Source organism: Vanessa cardui, chromosome 29 (assembly GCF_905220365.1).
Source record: "Vanessa cardui chromosome 29, ilVanCard2.1, whole genome shotgun sequence".
NCBI classification, from domain to species: Eukaryota; Metazoa; Arthropoda; class Insecta; order Lepidoptera; family Nymphalidae; genus Vanessa; species Vanessa cardui.
In genome coordinates, this window is record NC_061151.1 from 6,024,151 (window position 1) to 6,047,926 (window position 23,776).

General features: G+C 33.8%; 1 long non-coding RNA gene across 1 annotated transcript in view; it reads right to left on the reverse strand.

Moving 5' to 3' along the window:
* Positions 1-23,776, reverse strand: part of LOC124542034 — a 55,778-nt gene that overhangs the window by 24,707 nt on the left and 7,295 nt on the right. The window contains exon 2 of the long non-coding RNA XR_006967302.1: positions 14,508-14,547. This is a non-coding gene — a long non-coding RNA (uncharacterized LOC124542034). The remainder of the gene's footprint in view (positions 1-14,507; positions 14,548-23,776) is intronic.

Consider the following 23,776-nt stretch of genomic DNA (forward strand, 5'->3'; position numbering starts at 1 on the left):
CAGGCTACCTGGTTAAGGACTGATTTATTAACCGACTTCAAAAAAAGTATATTTGAAGTTGATTTCATTTGATAGTTTTGTAATACCTACAAATATTGAAAAAGAGTAACTACTGAGTTTGTTCTACGTATATTAGATACACAGGAAATAACGATTCAAAAGTGCTTGTAATGGCCCACTTTAGTGAGGTATATTTTGTTGTTAGAACGCGTGCATCTTAACCGATGATTGCGGGTTCAAACCCAAGCAAGCACCACTATATATACGTGCTTAATTTGTGTTTATAATTCATCTCGTGCTCGGCGGTGAAGGAAAACATCGTGAGGAAACCTGCACGTGATGAAATGAGTGATAAAGACAAAGCCTATCAGTGGAACATATACTGTATGTTACTTACATAATGACCAATGTTTATAAATAATAATTAATATAATATTATTGAGCCGAAATGGCCCAGTGGTTAGAACGCGTGAACCTTAACCGATTATTTCGGGTTCAAGCCCAGGCAATAGGTTAAAATCTTGTTAATACTTGGTCACATTCAAGCTAAGGCGTATAATAAAATATCAAGTAATAAACTTCGGCTACCTTGCTCGAGATGCTCTGAAAGTTTAACCAATAGAAACAATGTACATAACGGTAACTTTGGGCAAGTGGTACCATTTCAGAATGTTTCTTAATTGAACGGTAATCTCAATAGATACTCGATTTCGCCGATGATTAGTGAAGTAACAGTTACTAAGATAGTATTATACCTTTTAAGGACATTTTTGAAGGTCAATTAACCATGCTGTTCATCATCCCAATTTTACTTGGGGTCGGTGCAGCATGTCTTCTTCCATACTTGGAATAGGTTGGCGGACCAGCATTTAGGCCACCTGATGGTAAGTGATCACCATCACCCATAGACAATGACGCTGTAAGAAATATTAAGTATTCCTTACATCGTCAATGTGCCACCAACCTTGGGAACTAAGATGTTATGTCCCTTGTGCCTGTAGTTACACTGGCTCACTCACCCTTCAGACCGGAACACAAAAATACTGAGTACTGTTGTTTGGCGGTAGAATAACTGGTGAGTGGGTGGTACCTATCCAGACGGGCCTGCACAAAGCCCTACCACTAAGTGCTTCCCGCCAAAATGTGAATGAATAAAATCATCTGTCAACTTGACGTAAGACGTTCGGAAAGTCGCACTAACTCTTCTAATAAATTATTTAATTTAAATGTTAACATCGTCAGATTTGAATAGTTACTCTTTTGATACTTATATATTGTATAGGAAATTAAATAGACAGAAATCATTATATTCTGCAAGAAAATCAACGAACGCTTCGTGTTTTTTTTATATATGAAATCGTTGCAAAAATTTAAATAAAAAAATATTTTTTTATTATAAAATTAAATATTTAAATAGAAAAAAGAAAAATGTTTACAGCTCAAAAAAAAAAAGTTCGCAGCTCAGTTTTAATTAAGATAATATATAAACTTTTTTTTCTCATCTCCACAGATCTAATATGTGTCATTACGGCGTACAATATATTTTATAAAATACTGTATAATATTATATATATTATACATTTGTTCGCAAGTAACTCAAAAAGTATTGAACGGATTTTGATGCGGTTTTCACTAACGGACGAAATAACGACGATTATAATTTATTATGATTTTGTGTAAAATGACTGTAATATGTGATATTTGTGTATGGTATATAAATATATGTTTATACTGTGTATCTATATAGAGCCACCTGATGGTAAGTGGTCACCGTCGGTCACAGATGATGGCACTTTAAGTAACATTAACCATTCTTTACATCAGCCTTGAGAACTAAAATGTTATGCTCTTTGTACCTCTGTTTACACTGGCTCACTTCTGTTTGGCAGTGGAATATCTGATGAATGGAAGGTTCCACAGAGAACCAAAGAAACGATGGATGGATTCTGTCAAAGATGATATGGTTAGAAAGAATGTTACTTGTGAGATGACGTCTGACAGAGAAGTATGGAAGGAGACACGCTGCAGCGACCCCAAATAAAATTAAGCTTAATACATACGCTAAAATGATTATTTATAGATGATAAAAAAGCGTGGAGTTAATACCTGTTGACTTCCATGCATGATATATTAATTTAAGTAATTGTATTTAACTAACATGACTTTGTATTTTCTTAATGTTAAAAAATAGTAACTACTATGTTTCATGCCGGTTCTTCTCGGTAGAATCTACTTTCCGAACCGGTGGTAGCTTCACTTAATTGTAAAATGACGATTCAAAAGTGCTTGTAAAAGCCCACTTGAATAAAGTTTATTTTGATTTGATTTGAATGTTATTTCATACATGAAAATTGAAATTATATATTATGTAAGCTAACCTCTATTTACATAAGAATTGTTGACATTAAGTCATTAAATATATATAAATAGTTACTGTATAACATTCGCGTCGAAACGCAATTATGATAAATCATTTGAGAATTATTATTATTATTTTTAAACCTCTACTAATATTAATAATGCGAATGTTTTTCTGTCTGTATGTTATTTCATTGGACTTTTCAAGGACGAACGTTCAAGGTAGCAAAAGTTTTTTTTTATTTTTTTTTCTATGCAAATGAGGTTGTATATAAGTTTAGAAGCGGACGAAGCCAGAGATTTTACTAGTACATCATACTGTAACTATTTTTTATAATAGATATTATAAATGTGAAAATCTATACATATAATAAAATTGGATTGTCTGTTTGTAATATTCAAATAATTAATTTTTAACTCAATGCGTATGTATCTACGCGTGTATGTATGTATATAGACGGTACATATACCAAAATAACATTGTTTTACATTTTTTGTCGGTCTGTCTGTCTGTCTGTTTGTTATGGGTAAACTCTGAAAGGGCTGGACCGATTTTGACGGGACTTTCACTGGCAGATAACTGATGTAATATGGAGTAACGTAGGCTTATATATGTTTGTTACACAATTGCACAAAAACGGCGATATCGATTTTAATGGAATTTGCAATAGAAATAGCACAAACTCTAATTAAAAACAGGTTAGACCCCTCTCCCTACAGCGGTATCTAGTAAGTACTATTTACGTACTTTTTTAATAATACTAGTAGGTTTAAAAATCTGCCACGTGATGGTAAGTCACCAAGATTTTGATTTTGATTTCAAACGGGTATGACATTAGGAAGTATCGCTGCTTAGAAGTAGAACATAATACTAAAAGTTCATAACTTTAAATATATTTGTAAAAATCAAATCGTCATATAAATTTTAATATATTTTTTTTATGATATAGGTTGGAAGACGAACATATGGGCCACCTGATGGTAAGTGGTCACTATCACCATAGACAATGACGCTGTAAGAAATATAACAATTCCTTACATCGTCAATGTTCCACCAACCTTGGGAACTAAGATGCTATGTCCCTTGTGCCTGTAGTTACACTGGCTCACTCACCCTTCAGACCGGAACACAGCAATACTGAGTACTGTTATTTGGCGGTAGAATATCTCATGAGTGGGTGGTACCTACCCAGACGGGCTTGCACAAAGCCCTACCACCAAGAAATATATAATGTGTAATATTAGTTATATAGATAACATTGTATGTTAGTATATCTCTTTGAGACTGTACCTAATCGATTAATATGAAAATTGCTTCTAGGTATTTTTTACGGAGGTTTTCATACAAGCGATGTTTCTGTAACTCGTTACTAGATGGCGCTACTTGCATCTACTTTTTAGCAAAACATATATTTATTTATAGTACAATATAACTATATATAATCAAACATATTGTCTGTGCTAATAATATAAGTGTGACGGTATGTCTGTCTGTTACAATTTCACAGATTAAGAATTAATTTTAAGTTATTAATATTTCGTATAAAGTTTGAACTAAAAGGAAATAAAGGATACTTTTTTTGTATCTTAACGGGTGAAGCTGCGTTCGAAAGACAAGAAAAGGAAAGCTAGTATATTCAAAATAACAATTAATGATCAATTAATACCTTAATATAACTATATGAGACAACATCAAATTACATAGGTACATTACTCTGATCCCAATGTTAGCTAAAGCACTTGTGTTATGGAATATTGATTGAATTTGAATTATTACAGAAACTACAGAGTTTCTTGCCGGTTCTTAATAAGAATCTACATTGGATAATCATAACTCTTGATCATGTAATTACTTACAAAAGTTGATTTGAATATTATAAATGATTTTTCAAACAATACTTGCCTTTGAAATTTACTGATCAGGGTTTTCACTGACATTACACCCTTAGTAACTATTTCTAAGGGTTAATTCTTTAATTACATCCAATTATTAATTTTAGTAGATTTTTTTAATTGAAAATAATTTGCTTCCTTGACAAAGATGTTACATCCCTTGTGCATTACATACTGGAATGTTATTTGAAAAATTTAATAAAAATACATCGTTTGAATTCAAAGGATCCACGTGGTGTTATGAAATCTGTCGCTAGGTAACCTAAATACTAGAATCGAACCTATAATTGTTAATTAAAAACGATTAACAAACAATCTTATCGAATTTCGACGAAAATTCCCGAAACGAAACGCCATTTTCGTTAATTCGATTTTCAAATTTCGAAAAAATCCATCAAAATCCCAATAAGAGATTACAACAATTGTTTTTTCGTAAATAATATACAAATAAATGAAAAACTATACAGTACACTGTAACTCACCCGATCTCCATAATGAAATCACTCACTAACTTAAAACTCAACTAAAAAAAACCGTCAAATGTCTGAAAAGAAAGTCCGTCGCTTCGTGACAAAGACAAAACTATTTTATATTAAACAGTACTTCTGAATAGCAGTTCAAAGCCCCGGCGAGCGAGACGGCTGTCTGTCCCGGCGTTCGGCCTCAAATTAAAGAGTTCAATGCACCTCCTTACGTGGGCGCGGGCGACGCGTATACCTGTCTCCTTCGCACTCACAAGAACGGCGCGTGTGGGAGCGAGAGCGGCGCGGTCCACTTTTTGCTCCGAACTTGAATTTCGATCAATATAGCGCGACGCACGCGGTCTTGGTACTTGAGATTTTTTTTTTTTTTTTATTGAATCGTTTTGGTTTTATGTTTTTTTTTTTGTTAACTGTTTAATTTTGTCAAGATGTTAATATGTATTTGCGATAATTTCTCAAAATGATGTATTGATACCAGGGGAATGTTCCCCAATGAGAAGGGTTATGAAAGCGTGCAGCAGACTGTGACTGTAGACGCAGACAATTGCCAAGGTTTCTTACATACGAATAAATCAATACTTGTGAGCATTTTTAGGTCATCGGGTTATGCTGTTTTAAAGATATTTTTTTCACAGATTTCATTGAATAAATGTTGCTACTTTATAATAATTGTTTCATATATGTTATAAAAACAAAATAACACTGAAAAATCAACTACGAATTTACATATTCAAATATTTACAAATTTCCGAATATAAAAATACATTTTTGCAATAATTTCTTTATAAAACAATGTAAGCCTTATTTCTTGGACGTATTAAATGTACATAGTTAATACAGCACTCATAATTAACTTAACCTTGCCACATAATTACGTCCCAACAACGTTGAAACATGTAGAACATGCAGTGTAGCTATCGCGGTATGCAACGCGCTGCCTAGCAACAAACGTCTATTTATACACGGCTATTTATAGCTCTGCATCATTCAATTAGAGGTCTAGACCGTACAGACGACACATTGAACACTAAGATATAGACCTAATATCTATCCAGTTAAAGACTAATTTATAACTCGTGTCGCCGGTTGTATGACGGGAGTTCAAACGTAAGGTTTAAATATGGTAATGGCTTACGATAAGCTTTTTGCTTTAGGCGTTTCTCGGTATATACAACATTCTTCGGAGAATGGAGGGAATCCTTAACATTTAGGGGGAAAATTTTATCCTTTTTTGTTGTATTGTAGTACAATTTTTGTTTATTTGTTACGAATTAGACTAAAAGCATATTAAGAGTGTCATCACGTTGCATCATTGAAAAGTTAAAATCGTTATTTGATTGAATTAACAATGGCTTAGGTTTACGGTGTACGTACATGAGGTTACCAGTTTTCAACGATGATTCTATAAGCTTAATAAATGTATAAGTGCGTCAATATGTACGTGAGCCGACGACAGTGATAAGTCTAATTGTAAATAGCATATATTAACTGCTATATTGTCTGTTTAAAGGGGCGTTTTACCTAGCATAGCGTGCATAAATTTAGTAGCCCAGGAATATGCTAATCGGGGCTACGTTCAGATGCATGTATCTGACGATTCCTCGATTCATTTCGCTCATCATTATTCCACAGTGAATTGGAATTAAGAAAAGTAACTCCAGTGCACGGAAACAGGTATTTTTAAATATGGTCAAGGTTGAACCATTGTGTTCGCGTGATATTAACGACTGCACAGACAGGGGCGACTAAATGCCAAGAACATATACATTTATTATTACGACCGTTGCAATAAAATCTTGTCACAGTTAAATACTTTGAATGGCTGTGCGCTGGGAAGATATTGAGTTAATTTTTTTATATTTATTCCTACTTTAAAATACATAAATTTGCCTGGTTATGTTATGATAGTAAAACTTAATTTAATCTCAAATGAATTTAATATATATCCTGATAAAATATTCCCTGTTCTAGATTCAAGGAGCTAATCTGACAAGATTATTGTACTAGACAGTTTCATAACCAGCTAACATAGTCATGTATAATATATATGTTGAAAAGTAAATTACCAAAAGTGTAAGTGCTATAAACTATGTACTCAATGAGGTGTTTAATTTTAGACAGGACTGCAAGCTGTGCTGTGTTCTCTTCAATGAGTATGTCGTCATCTCGATATATCTTAATTACTCAGAGCTAATAATACTTAATCTCATTATAATACAACGATATATACAGACAAAGGCGTTTAAATAAAAAATAAGATATTAACTAATAACATCATTTTGATATACATTATATTTTTTGGAAAAAATAACTTTTATTAGTATTGTATGACGGAAATCACGTGGGTAATTTAATTCGAAATATAATTTTCAGTAGCTTTCTTTTTAGAACAAATTTGAGCAACATTTATAGCAGACGTCATTACTTGAGAATTAAGGGAATTAATTTATGTTTATCAAATGATAAAGTATCAAGATGCATCTATACAGTACGCCCGCACCTCCGAGTAGGCGGGAGGCGGTGCGATGGAGTGAGAAGGGTATAGTTCAGCTCTCCGTCTTTAGATATTATAACGGTGCGTTCGCGCCGGTCGACCTCAGCGTGTTTTAAAAACTCTTTCTCCGTTTCGAATTTGATTTTCGAACGAAATTATCTTTTTTATTATTTTTTATACAAATGATGTCATGTATTTATTTTATTAAGTAATCTATGTTTTTTTAAAGGATTACTTTTAATGAAAACATATTATAAAATATTTTAGATTTTTTTAAATTAAAAACTAAAAATTAGGCGTTAGCAATAACATATTTAAAAAAAAATCTCACATTGGAACCAGGCATATAATCATTCGATTTTCAAAGAACTTTAATGCTGTTACTTTTTTTTTATTTCATTGAATAAAACATTGGCAAAGGTAGTGGTGACTACAGTTTAAAAAATAAAGCTATTTTCAGACGATAGTTTTTTTTTTTCAATTTATAAGATACTAGTTGTCACTCGCGGTTTTACTTGCGTTATAGTGCAGGTAGAGTCAAAGCTTGCGTCATAACATATTTTATCAAGAAATAAAAGATATAAACAGACAGAGTTACCTTCGCATTTATATTATATATAGACCTAGATGTAATGTTATAGGTAGGTACTATTACTTATAAATAGTCCAGATAGTAAATTAATATGACAGTCACTTAACACTATAATCGGACAGACAACCAAGCATCAAGAAGTTTTATTAAAAAAAAATTTTTTTTTAATGTTTTTGCAATTCCTCCTTCATTTTCATTTGATTTTTTTTAATTGTTTTACTATATTACTCGTGTCAACAATCTTTTATTAGTTTTTGCTTACTTACCTAAAATTTTATTTTTTTATTTTGACTCTATCTATAATGTACTCTTAAAGTTGTGTTAAAGATTTAATATCTTAAATCCCCATAAAACATAAAAAAGAAGATTGTCATTATATAAACAATAACATAAATTATTTTGTACATACATGAAAAAGAAAATTAAATTAAGTATAAATCATACAATTAATTACTTAAAAAATTTAATTTCATTTAATATTTTTAATTTTCTTTAACTAAGAATTCATACAGTTATTTTTTGATGGCAATATTATTTAAATTTAATCAAATTAAAAAAAAAACTGTCGTTCTAAGAAATTAGATCAATTTTGACATAGCTCTACATTTTGGTAGTTTATACTTACATTGTGATTCAATTTTTGGAGAGACGATTAACTAAAATATTATAAATAGTTTAATGTTTAGCGTAATTAGTAATAAAAATTGTTATATGTCCTATATTTTGATAGACATATATTTAAAAAAATACATTTGACATTTTTATTAAAATTATTCAAACACAGATAATAAAAACACGTAATTATTTTTTTAAACTTATATCTGGTCAAAGTCTAAACTATAGGGATCATTTAAAATGTTAAAATTAAATCTTTATTCTGAAATTAAATAAAATTTTAATTTAATTTAAATATTTCAAGTATTTTTTTGAATAACTTATGTTCTTATTACATCAGCTATCTTTCAGCGAAAGTCCCGTCAAAATCGATCCAGCAGTTTTATAAGCCGGAACAAACAGACAGACAAAATTTTCAGGTATAGTTATTTTGGTATATATGTACTGTGTATACCATACATACACAAAATACTTTTTTTTCAAGATTACAGACAGACACTCTAATTTTATTATATGTATAGACCGTCGCGTGGCTCCGCTCGTTAGGGGTTGGTCATAATAGCAGGTGACCTTAAAGTTCAATCTTGCTTCATTTCAAATTTCATCAAATTCGATTCAGTAGCTCAACCTTGAAAGGACAACAGACAGACAAAGTTACTATCGCATTTATAATATAAAAAGAAAAAATTAAATGTAAATTTCCCACTGCTGGGGTAAGGCCTCCTCTCCCACTAAGGACAGGTTTTGGAACATATTCCACCACGCTGTTCCAATGCTGGTTGGTGGAATGCAGATGTGGCAGAATTTCGATGAAATTAGACACATGCAGGTTTCCTCGCGATGTTTTCCTTCACCACACACTAGATGAATTATAAACTCAAATTAAGCACATATACATAGTGGTGCTTGCCTGGGTTTGAACCCGCAATCATCGGTTAAGATGCACGCGTTCTAACCACTGGGCCATCTCGGCTCAGCTGTACAAAATCACAACCAAATCGATACATTGTAACTGGTTTAAAAAAAATTGACCCACATGCACAAACATCCTTGCAATACCGTTACATAATTGGCATGTTCATAATTTGCCATTACTTGGCATTTATTTGCATCAAGTAACAGCAAACCGAGATGCAAGTTCATTGGCCTTAGGGGGCATTAGCTTAGGCCCTTCAACTGGCCCTCTTTTTAAGCCTTTTTGTAAGTTATGAACTCGTTATTAGCCTTTTAGAACTTGATCTTATTTTTGGGATCGTTTTATTTTGATTTAAGTTTTATAACTCTACAAGTATTCACTTCTGATGTTCGCTTAAGGTCATTTTTTATGTAATACAAGTACCACCCCTGCTTTGCACGGGTGCAATACTGATACTAAACATGCTACACTTTGTATATTTACAACATCACATTAGAAACTGGTAAAATTATCAGTGTTTCTTCACTTTATTGTCCATGTATTCAAAAACCTAGCTGTCGAATCACTCTATCTATTAAAAAAACCGCATCAAAATCCGTTGCGTAATTCTAAAGATCTAAGCATACATAGGGACAGACTGGGGTAAGCGACTTTGTTTTATACTAAGTAATGATATTTTAGAAAGTCACATACATTAGACATTTTTATGTCGTTTATGGGTATAGCAAATGTCATGGGGCTTAATTTAAATATATATAAGTTGATGAGTTACGCCATCTAACAACTAGATCCAACAAGTAAATACAAATAAAATACATGATGTAAAATACATATAGTACGACACAAATTAGATGTAGCATCGGAAAATGCAATGGAATGAAAATAAAACCGATTACTGCCGATTTACACAAGCAATAGAAATAGCTCCCTATCGCGCCACTCGACACTATTCGTGGCTATAGATTCTCGCGTCAAAGAAAGCAAGTGCATGTAAATCGACGTGTCAAATTGACGAATATATTACGCCGTATGAAATTACAAGTTATTACGTTTATGCAAAGATCATATTCGCATGAGAAATAAATATTGATAATTTGGGATAGCGTACTCAATTCGGATGTGATCGGTTTTACGAATTTTGCCGATGCGACATCTAAGTTGTGTCGTACTATACTTGCTTACTTTAATGGTGTACCAACAATGTGGCAATCTCAGACACACCGATATCGATTTTTATATTGACGTGTGTATTTTAATATCACAAGTAAAATACTGAACTGTTTTTGGTGACATTTGAAGTAGAAAAAGTATTTCACATTTTTTTTTATTAACACAACAATGTAGACTTAAAAATAGTTAGAATAGAGTCTCTAGAAAATTCACGTCAACATTGCTACCTTATCTCAGTTCCCAAGGTTGGAACGCATTGGTCGTGTAAGAAATGGTTAATTTATGTTACAGCAGCAATGTTTATAACCGGGGTAACCACTTACAACTAGTACCATTTGCACGTCCGATAAAAATGCTAAAGATAGTCGACTAAAGAGGCAGAAAACTTTACGTGCTTTCTGGGGCACGGATGTGTTCAAATTCCTTGTTAGAATAACCCCATCTTGCAGTCCAATATCTGTCCAGTCCAGGCATTCAACCCAAGACCCTCTGTATAAGATCTTATCTGGATGTCGTTAAATTGACGAGTCAATAAATCTTCTTGGGGCAAGGTATCCACAGACATTTTTAACTTTGCCGTTTCATAAATTCAAATCATTTGTTAAAAACACATTCTTTAAGAAGGCAAATTATTCAATACAAGATTATGCAGACGATAAAAAAGCGTGGAATTAATACCTGTTGACTTCCAGGCAGGATTAATTACATACATATATAATTGTAATTAACTAATATGACTGTATTTTTAAATGTTGAAAAAGAGTAACTATTGATTTTCTTGCCGGTAGAATTTACTGTCCTAACCGGTGGTGGCTTCATTTAATATAGTTGTTAAATGACGATTCAAAAGTGCTTGTAAAAGCCTATTTGAATCAAGTATATTTTGATTGATTGATTGATAATAGAAGCTATGTTTGTGCTTCTTGTTGTTTTAGTGTTTTTGGAATCACTTTCTTGCCTGACTTCTTAGAATATAAACGCAAAGCATGTTGCCAAATCCAGTGGTACAGCATTTATTCCTGGTCATATTTTAATCACGTACAGTTATAGGAATTGGATTGGTTATTGGTCTTTGCCTAACTGCCAAATCATAAGACTGAGGGCATAGAGGGTACATCTGAATTAGCACGCATACTTGTGCACTATTATCCTGTGTTGACTGGGCTTATTTGGCTCTCGTGGCAGAAATCAGTCAGAGCAACTTGTTCCAAAATCACTAATTTTCATTTTTGTTAAAAAACATACCCAAATGTATTTGTACATAACACTTTCCCTTTTTATTACATATGATAATCAATTAAACTAGCTCTAAGTCCAGCGTAGATCTGCTGATGTTCTTTTTTTTTATTCAATTTACTAAATCCACAGGCTCGCAGATGCCCGTGCCCTTTTTTTACATTTTATTTTAAACATTTTGGCGTTTTATATTTTATACTAAACATCAGCAGATCTTCGCTGGAAATCATTATTGTCGTCTTCCTGGGAGACGTGGCCCACACTTACAATATTTTAAAATAATATATACATAATCTATAATATATAATAAAATCTGCTGATGTTCTTCTAATGTTCAGTAAAAATATAAAATACTAGCAGTCGCCCTCAGATTAGCTCGCCTTTTAGGGTGTTATATTATGTCATATATTGGGCAAAAAAGCCTATTCCCTTCCCGTCCCTTGGAGTTTCAATTATCTTCATACTGAATTTCATGAAATTCGGTTCATCAGTTTGGCCGTGAAAGATCGACAGAGTTAATGTCACATTTATAATATTAATTATACAATATAGATAAAACGCCAAAATATAATAAAGTAAAATGTTAATAAAGGCACGGGCAACAGTGATCCCATGTATGTTGCAAAATTAAATTTAAAAAATCAATCTACGTACTCATACATATATAATTATTTATTATGATTATATCTGTTTTGTACACTCTTTCTATATCTGTTTCTCTCCTCTACCTTAAGGCTGCTGGAAGAGATTTTAGCGATAAGGTCGCCTCTTGTGCATCTTTCTCAATCGTGTTTAAATCATTTATTTATTGGTGTACTATAAAGGGTATTTTGATTTGATTTACCCCAACAGATTCCAAATGATCAGTTTGTATAAACCACGCTTTGATCTCTAGTGACGCGTGTGACGTCACCGTTTTAGCTTCGAACATGGCGTCCTATGAAATTAGCGCAGAATTACACACGATTACCGCAGCCAGTGATAAGATAGCGTTATCTGTGGCACATGTGCGATGAGGGAAATTAGAATGAGTTTCAGGAATATATGGAGGAAAATTGGTATCGGTATTTTATGGAAGGTTTTCTGGGTGAGAGAGAAAGGAGAGAAGGGTTTGGCTATATCTTGAGAATTGAAAAGAACCAAAGCCATCAGCATAGCCCACCGGATTATTAAGCTGAAGTGGCAGTGGGCTGGTCATATTTGTCGCAGAACCGACAAACGTTGGGGAAAACGCGTTCTAGAGTGGAGACCGCGTCTCGGCAAACGTAGTGTAGGACGTCCTCGGGCACGGTGGAGTGACGATATACGCAAGGCGGCAGGCAGGAGCTGGATGCGAGTAGCCGGAGAAAGACCACAGTGGCGTGCACTGGGTGGCACCTATGTCCATCAGGACAAAAACGGGCTGATGATGATGATGTTTGAGAATGAGTTCACTTGGTAGTAACGCTCTGTGCAATTTTTTCTGGCTCAGCACCATACAGTCTAGAGTATTTGTATTCTGTGAATGGTGAGTCATTCCGTAACTAAAGATTCACCAAATATGGCACATAGTGATGTAAGGAATAATTAAAGTTTTATACAGTGACAATGATATGGGAATGACCACTGATCATCAGAAGAATTAGACCTTAACACACTGGGTCAAAACTTATTGACACTTTGATGACAAGCCCGGGCAAAGAGGTATACCTCGAGCCCCTTACTGTGCTTGACCCATGGCCAAACAGGAAGAACCACAACAAATCCTTGGCCCTTATAACCATCCACTTATGCCATTAAAATAAACAAGATTGGGTGCCTACTTGGATTGGCCTACTCGCTTGCGCTTCCACGAAGCTCTACTATCAAATTAGTATTATCTCAAAGAATTAATTTTCGATCTTAATTACCTTCTAATATCTAAGATAACAATAATACGAAAACACACAATATCCAATTATTTTACACCAAAACCAACCTTGGTATCAAAAAAAAAAAAATTCATTATTCCATTTTTTTTATGATATAGTTTGACGGGCGACCATATGGGCCACCTGATGGTAAGTGATCACGATCATCCATAGACAATGACTCTGTAAGAACATACATCGTCAATGCACCACCAAGCCTAGGAACTAAGATGTTATGTCCCTTGTGCCTGTAGTTGCACTGGCTCACTCGTCCTTCAAACCGGAACACAACAATACTGAGTACTGTTATTCGGCGGTAGAATAACTGATGAGTGGGTGGTACCTACCCAGGCGGGCTTGAACAAAGCCCTACCACCATGTGAAATCGATGTCTCCAATTTCTTTCGGGATACCATATCATGGTAATTCCTAAAATAATTATTCAAATAATTACTGTAAAAATATTTGTTTATACATTCTCTTCTGTACAACTCATTGGAGATGACCAGTGAGCCAGTGTAACTGACCAAACAAAATGAGGTTATGTTAACAACAGAATTACTTAGTTTATAACAAGTAAAATCCGGTTAATAATTCAGATTAAACCGGTTGTTGTAACCAGAACAATTAGGATTTATTCCTAAGAACTTAATCGAACCGGTTTAATCCGGATTTAGTTAGATATTACCTTTAATTACTTATTAATTATTATTGATTCGTAATAAAATCGTTACAGCCTTACCGTCTGAGGCACAGCGGGATATCTACTTACGACCTAGATCGAAGTAATAGGAATTACAAATAAATATTCATAGCACGTATTTAATATTAAGGCAACTTTTTAACTAGAAAAAAAACTTACCAATGCACACACCCATACAGCCAAATAATGTTTTGTTTATCTGTAAATAAAATAATTAAATTAATTTATTTTAAACCATAGAAGAAGTATATTTTAAACGAGAAACGTGTTAGCATATACATACTTACATATAAAACATAAAAATAGACGAAATCTCCCCGCCCTACGCTATAACAATAAAAATATAGAGTAAGGGGGGCGCTCTCTCTCTAACATATACATGCGTCCCTTTCTAATTCATCTATCCATTTAAAGGTTACAAGGATTGGACACATTTTTAAGTTTTTTTTTTATTTTTTCCGTGAAGGGCGATGAGGTAGGGTCGTCTTTTGATTAATGAATGTTTCGTTTAATTTAATATGTGGATTGTTTGTTTTATAGACACGAGCGTGTTTTAGAACGTTACAAATAAATTCGAAATTTAAAATTTAGTTTTTTTTTTTTAAATAGTTTATTGTATACAAATCCATGTTTTCCAGTTTCAAGATTGAAGCAATTGCATTTTTTTTTAATTCAAACTAATTACTCCTTGATAATTGGGGGGGGGGGGAAATTACAATTTATAAGATTTTTTTTTATATCAATAGAGATTTAAATTTCCAAGTTTGAGAACTATTCTTATAACAACAATTTATATCAAATAATCAAAATAACCAGCTGTAAAACTCTTACCGCTGGGCTAAGGCCATGAAAGGGTACTCCAGTGGTACATAAGACATAACTTTAACCAAAACATGCTTTTCCTTACATTTCTTTCACTTCTCGGCATGTAGATCCAACTTAACAATGTAAAGTTGGTTTTATCCAGATTTAACCGGTTTAAATTGGTATAAATCTAATATTCGTGTACTTTAAGTAAATTAAATTTCGAATGCTATTTTTTTAAAATTAGAAGCCTGCTTTTCGTACTTCCGTTAGTATTAATCCGTGATGGTACAGTGGTTAGAACGCGTGCATCTTAACCGATGATTGCGTGTTCAAACCCAGACAAGCACTGAATATTCATGTGCTTAATTTGGGTTTATAGTTCATCTCGTGCTCGGCGGTGAAGGAAAACATCGTAAGGAAACATATAGAATACATATTCCACCAACCCGCATCGGAACAGCGTGATGGAATATGTTCCAAAACCTGCTCCTCAATAGGAGAAGAGGAGGCAGCAGTGGGAAATTTACAGGCTGTTGTTGTTGTTTAATATTAAAAAGGCTTAATGTACCACTTAGCTTCAAAGCAAACACACATCTAGTACAAGAGAAATAAGAACGAATTTAGCTCACAAAACTCAGTGAGCTACGATGATCCCGTAACTTGGTATAACGTTAAATTTCATTCAAATCCGTTTAGAGGTTATGACGTAATGCACTATGAAACTACGCTTATGTCAGTGATATAAACTATAGTGTGTGTGTGTGTGCGCCGTGTGACGTCATATGGCCTTGACACTCGCTACTGGGTATTCGTGCTAGACTAATATATATTATATATATTAACTAGCGTTCCCACCCTTGCTTCGCGCTTGCAATATTCATACTAAATATATTAAAGATTTTTTTCTTGTTTCTTTACTATATTGTCTATGTATTATACAAAAACCTTTCTCTCGAATCACTGTAAAAACAGCATCAAAATCAGTTGCGTAATATTAAAGATCTAAGCGTACATAGGGTCAGACAACGTTAAGCGACTTTGTTTTATACTATGTAATGATAATGATATTATAAATGGCAAAGTAGCTCTGTTTGTCTGTCGTTCTTTCACGACCAAACCGCTGAACCGAATTTGATGAAATTTGCTATGAAGCGAACTTGAACTTCAAGAAAGGACGTAGGCTAATTTTGCCTGACACATGATAACCAACACACTGAAACACGAGTGAAGCCGCGAACGACAACTAGTATAAAAATAAATTAATAGCAACTTTTGTTTTCAAGTATATATGTCAAATATTTCATAAATCTGATCATCAGATAAATGGACACTGAGTATCAGCCTATTCCAGTATCAGCAGTGCGATTCTGTAAGAACTCACATCGAATCTCACTCGTGAAATATTGACAACTGACTTACAATGATACACCATTTTGACACGTGTATCCCATTAATTTTATGGTCTGTATCGTTATCACATAACACTTCACGTTTGTATTGATTTCTGAGGTGAGTTTCGAGTTTCTTCTTACAGATTGCAAAGGTAAATAAAGGTCTTTGACCTTGAATTATATATTTTTTTAATATTGGATAACATCACATACATCACTCTGATCCCAATGTAATTAGCTAAAGCATTTGTGTTGTGGAAAATCACAACGACGGTACCTCAACACACACTCAAATACACAAACCCAAGACAACATAGAAAACTAATGAACTTTTTTTGAATCGACTTGGCCGAGAATCGATTCCGGGACCAAGGAAGTCGCCAAAATTTAATTGAAAAAAATTTGTTATGATAACAATGGTCATAATCCAAAACAGTCAGTGGTATCCATTGTTGATATTTGATAAAACTGTGTTTTTAACAGTAAGTTTGGAAGTAAAAGCGAAGTGGATGTTAGTAGCTGAGTGATAAATGTTGTGTTATAAATATATACTAAAAATAATATTATACACTAGCTGAATTTACTATTAAAATAATGTTAGGCAGACGTTTTTTTAAGGTATCATATCACTTCTGACTAGCGGGATGCACATATTTTACCTTTTATATGTTTTAATTTTCTTATATTATCAATCATTTAGTCCCGATTTATTTTCAAAATTTCAAGACTCTAACTCATCGGGAAGTAAGTTAAAAATAGATTATAAAACACCATCTTTATATGCTGCCCAGAAGCGTAGCGTGCCTTAGCGGGGCCCCGTATAAAAATTTGTTTGGGGGCCCTTAGGAAGGGTAAAGATTTCTCACAAAAAAATGCATAAAATTAATAGAAATATTTATTCATCATAATTATCTGTCTGTACCTTTTTCCAAAATATTTATAAACAATTGAAATTAAATACATACCCACTCTCTCAATTAAATACATACACACTCTTGACTTAGCAAAAAAATTTCTGGTGAACCCCCAAAAACCTCTGCCGACGGCCATGGGTGCATAGCAGTGAATGTTCCCATTTATTTATAGCTGATGATGACTTTAGTTTTTCTAAAGTTTCTGCTTCTATGGACAATGAGTCCAATGAGAACTTTGCTTCGGCAGCAGAGCCCTCATTAGATATCGCTCGTCACCCGTCGCTCGCGCACAGTGTGTAGATACCATTACGCGGGAATAAGAGAAATTGTTTTTTTTTTTTACTTTTGTCATTTGTGAAATAAAAAAAGAAGTTGGGAAGATTTAATAATTTTTGCTTACGCTAGTTGGGGGCCCCGTGGCCCGGGGGCCCCGTATAATTGATACGGCAGATACGGCGGTAGCTACGCCCCTGATGCTGCCCAAAACCATAAAAAAGTTGAGAGAATGTTTGTATGCTAAACAGTTTGACAAAGATTTGTATATTATAGCTTAAAGTTTTAAGATGCTTATATATTATCATGAGATATGAGTAAACATTGTTATCAATATGGTCATATTAGGACAGAAAATGGGGGGCTATTTTGGGAAACACTGATAAGAGATATGTTTGGTCATACTATAAGTTAGTAGAGCTGAGATGGCCCAGTGGTTAGAACGCGTGCATCTTAACCAATGATTGCGGGTTCAAACCCAGGCAAGTACCACTATATATATGTGCTTAATTTGTGTTTATGATTCATCACGTACTCGACGGTGAAGAAAAACATCGTGAGGAAACCTGCAAGTTGCCAAAATCATGGAAATTCTGCCACATTTGTATTCCACCAACCCGCATTGGAACAGTGTGGTGTTCCAAACCTTCTCCACAAAGGGAGAGGACGCCGTAACCCAGCAGTGGGAAATTTAAAAGCTGTTGTCGTTGAAAAAGAATAGGCCAAATAAATTTACCCCCTTTTCTTTTTCAATTTTAACAATTAGTTTTACTGGTTTCATCAGTCGTGTTGTCACCAAGTAAGTCATACTGTGAGGGAATTATGAGGTCATCTGTGTTTGCACACACAGTTTACACAGAATATATTATAGTACACAAGCACCATAATATGGTCGCAGCTTTAAATTTAATTTATCTAGCGTATAAAATACTGCCCCGGATTTGCGAAACGGGGCAGAAATTTTTGGCGCATACTCTCTACCAGAATAAGAATACAAATAGTAAAATTTTCAAATCCATAGAAATCTATATTAATATTTTAAATGTTATAGTAACTCTGTATGTCGGTCTTTCAAAACTGCGGAACCGAATTTGATGAAATTTGGTATGAAGATAACTTCAACTCAAAGAAAGGTCATGGGCTACTTTTTACCCCTAAATCGCGAAGCCGGGGGCGGCTACTAGTAATCGATAGAAACGCGTGCCTAAGCGCTTTGTGAAACATAAAAGGAATGTTTTTTTTTACGGACTTTTCACTCTTGTACCTGAAAGTGTCGCCTGGGGCAGATTGGACTAACAAGGGGCTGATGAAGACTGTTTTTTATTTCGATATTACAGTCGGTTTAATGATGACGATTACAATATTTATAATTAGAACTCTCAATGTTTATCAGTGATGGTGACATCAGAATATGACAAAAAAACCATCGCAAGAACTAATTCCTCAACATTGACGACCTGCATGGTAGAGTAGTATGTACACCGGATTTCATGGGTATGCCCGACGTCCCGGGTTCGATTAAAAGAAAAATCAAAATATACTTTATTCATGTGGGCTTTTACAAGCACTTTTAAATCGTCATTTAAAAGTATCCTACTATCCTAGACTTGTTTTTATTTCTGTTATGTTTTTATTTTATTTTTTTATTTGATTTTAACACGATATAATAGTAGACTATTGTCAATGTCGTTCACTTGACGTACGGAAATAAGGTGATCACTGGAAATCAGTGCTGCCGTCTTTGCGAATTTCACAATCGTTAATTTTTTTTTTATTGTTATTCTTTTTTTTTCTGTGAATGAAATTCCTAGGACGACAGCAAATGCTGACTGATTTTCCTTTTTGTGGCATCGTACTGCTGTGTAGGCAGCATTTTGTTTTTATTTATTTATGCCTCTTTTTATAATCTTTCTTAGATATTATTTAATTGTATTGTTATTTTAGGTTTTTGTTTTTTTTTTGTTGTTTTGTTTATGTCACTGATGTCTCAAAACGATGCTTACAATTAAAAAAAATCTTTCTTTCTTTCTAACAATTAAGGGAAGCTACCACCGGTTCGGAAAGTAGATTCTACCGAGAAGAACCGCCAAGAAACTCAGTAGTTAAAAAAATACAGTCATGTTATTTAATACAATTATTTAAATTAATATATCCTGCCTGGAAGTAAACAGGTATTAACTCCACGCTTTTTTATCATCTATAAAATCTTGTATCGAATAATATGCCTTTTCTACCAATGTATTTTTTACAAACGATTTGAATTTACGGAACGGCAAAGTTAAAAATTTCTGCATGCAAGGGGTGGTTATTTTATAATAACGTCAGGGTTGCTATAAGGCAACCGGTTAGGCAGTCTACTTACATATTTTAAATTTAAGAAAAATAAATAAAAACAGCAAATTCTATTCCAGATGGTGACACGATCGCTTAATTTACAAAACAATTTTAATTAAACTTTCCAAAATTTTCAGTACGAGTTAATTTCATAAATCGCACTCTAATTACCTAGATAATAAAGTTCAATTTTCCGTAACAAAAATCACACGACAGTATCCAGTAACGCGGTCAAATTAAAGTATATATTTCATGAAAAATTATTAATTTATACAATTTATAAAGAAGTAAGTCAGCGAGGCGTTATGCTGCGGTCACACTTGACATATATCGACGAACGAGTTTCGATATGTAAAAAATTATGTTTTTTTTTGTGGATTTATTCCAGAACAAGAAACTCGGAATTCACCGCAGAACACGAGCGTGAAATGTCAGAATTTGATAAGCGATTTTGAGTATAACAATTATAAAATGAATTATACTTTATTGCATACAAACAAAAACAAAAAAAAAATGTAAATTAAAAGTGTTGTACAACGGACGGACTTACGGCTAATTAGCCATCTCTTCCAGACAATCTTATATTATAATTAATGAAAATAATACAATACACGTATTAACGAATATTTTTGGCTTTTATTTGTGCCAAAAAGGCACAGATTATTTCGCCAATAACACGTGCGATGGAGAAGACAGGTGTTAGGGCTTTGTGCAAGCCCGTCTGGGTAGGTACCACCCACTCATCAGATATTCTACCGCTAAACAACAGTACGCAGTATTGTTGTGTTCCGGTTTGAAGGGTGAGTGAGCCAGTGTAACTACAGGCACAAGGGACATAGCATCTTAGTTCCCAAGGTTGGTGGTACATTGACGATGTAAGGAATAGTTAATTAATTTAGTTAAATATAATTTCTTACAGCGTCATTGTCTATGGGTGATGGTGGCCCTAACCACCAGGTGGCCAATAAGCTCATCCGTCAACCTATTCCATAAAAAAACCTCTCCATCTGTTGGTAAGTGGTAATGCAGTCCGGGAAAGACTGTTTCTTGTAGGTCATACTGACCAGTATGACCTACAAGCAGCACCTTCACGCCAGAGGAGAGGAACAGGTGCGCTGGTAAGGAAAGATAGTTTTGGGTAAATCATTTGAAAGATGTTTGATCAATTCTTTAATAACCCGTGCGAAGCCGGGCCGTATAGCTAGTAATACAATACAATGTAATAAAAATGAACAACCTTAAATTATTTAAAAAAAAATTATATTAAGCACGTAAGTACGACGTCGCTTTAAATTTTCGGCGCCAGACGAAATATTTGTCATAAACCAACAATACATTCAAATTTAAACTTAACACTATAAACTTAGAGTTCAATTTCGCTTGTACATCATGTATTAAAAACTCAAAAACCAACCACCTTATCACAAGGCAATAAGGTCTCGAATCGCGTGAATGTGTTTAAGAAAGTTGATTTGGAGGCGAAGCTCGTAAATCTGCGATAAGGTTGCACAAGACCGTGTCAATCTAGTCTATAGATATAAATAAAATCCTAGATACCGTCTATGAATTTTAAAACTCTACGGCAGGTTATACTCACCTAGGTTTTTGTAATCATTATTCAAAATACTACAATACACATAACAAGAGTAATTACTGAGTTTCTTGCCGGTATTCTGATGATTGCGGGTTCAAACCCAGGCAAGCACAGCTGATTCATGTGCTTAATTTGTCTTTATAACTCATCTCGTGCTCAGCGGTGAAGGAAAACATCGTGAGGAAACCTGCATGTGACAAATTTCATAGAAATTCTGCCACATGTGTATTCAACCAACCCGCATTGGAACAGTGTGGTGGAATATGTTCCAAACCTTCTCCTCAAAGGGAGAGGAGGCCTTTAGCCCAGCAGTGGGAATTTACAGGCTGTTGTTGTTGTTTCCTCGGTAGAATCTACTTTCCGAACCAGTGGTAGCCTGACGATTCAAAAGTGCTTGTAAAAGCCTACTTGAATAAAGTTTATTTTGATGTTTGATTATATTTTTAGTCTTATAAATATTCTACAGAATTTGTTTATTGATGACGTTGATAAATTTCTAAAATTACCAGTGTTTCTCTACTATATTGTCCATGTTCGACATACAAAAACCTTTCTCTCGAATCACTCTATCTATTAAAAAAAAAAACCGAATCAAAATCTGTTGAGTCATTTTAAAGATCTAGGCATACATAGAGACAGACTTTGTTTTATACTGTGTAATGATGATATTACTTTTCAACTTGTCTTTTTTCCTCTGTGGCTTTTATTTGTCCCAAAAAGATACGGATTATTTCGCCAATGTCACCTGCGATTATCAATTTGTCAAAACTGAACATCCAATCATGACAGTTAACGTAACATACGAATGCTAGCTGATGCCTGTTAACGGCGAAGTAATTCCACTTACTGCCACCAGACAGCGCTGTTCTGATTATATACAATGTCATTAAACGTCAATGCAGTTGAATAAATGAAAAAACTAGTCTTTCAAACTAAATTAAAATCTTTTATTCAGTACAGGCCTTGCCCGTGACTTTGAGTGTGTTTGAATTTAACAGAAATGTTATTCTTGTAGTCTAAGTTACTCCCTATTTCATGAGCTATATGAATGAAAATCCCGTCATTTTTTTATGGTATAGGTTGACGGACGAGCATATGGGCCACCTGAAGGTAAGAGGTCACCATCACCCATAGACAATGAAGCTGTAAGAAATATTTACTATTCCTTACATCGTCAATGTGCCACCAACCTTGGGAACTTAGATGCTATGTCCCTTGTGCGGTGTGCCTGTAGTTACACTGGTTCACTCACCCTTCAAACCGGAACACAACAATACTGGGTACTGTTATTTGGCGGTAGAATAACTGATGAGTGGGTGGTACCTACCCAGACGGGCTAGCTCAAAGCCCTACCACCAAGTAAATGACACGTGATAAACAAATCGTTAAAACGCGAGTAAAGCTGCGGGCGGCAACTAGTGCTATCATATTATGATAAATGATTTTTTTATTATTATAATATGTAGATATTTAATTATAACTATACATCGATGACGTCACTCGTTCAGTATCTTTCCTTTCATTTAAAAAGTGCTTGACATTACTTACGTAGGTATACATACTTTTACATTGACCTAAGTGTGAGTGTCTTTGTTTGTGTGTGTAAGTTTGTATTTTTGTCCTTTATTTACATACATACGAAACATATTTAAAAAAGATAGGGAACTACGTTTAATTTTTCTTAATCAAACTTATACCTATAAATATATAACTATATTTATTTTGGGAGTTAAATTAAAAGCTTATATATTTCTTTATGAGTATACAAGGTCATTGTAATTAAAAAAATGTTTCAATTACCAATTTTGAATATAATGCGAAATTGACATATCTGTATTACGCTGTTACAATCTTCAAATCTGTTAAATTAAATCTCAGTCACTTATCTGGAACTAGCTTTAAGTTATGAATATAAAATATACATTAGTATACGTATTATACATATACTAGCTGTGCCCGCGACTTTGCACGTGTTTGAATTAAACAAAAAAAAATATTATTGTTATATGAGTTATCTGCCAGTGAAAGTCCCGTCCAAATCGGTCCAGCCGTTCCAGAGATAATCCGGAACAAACAGACAGACAGACAAAAATTGTAAGAAATGTTATATTGGTA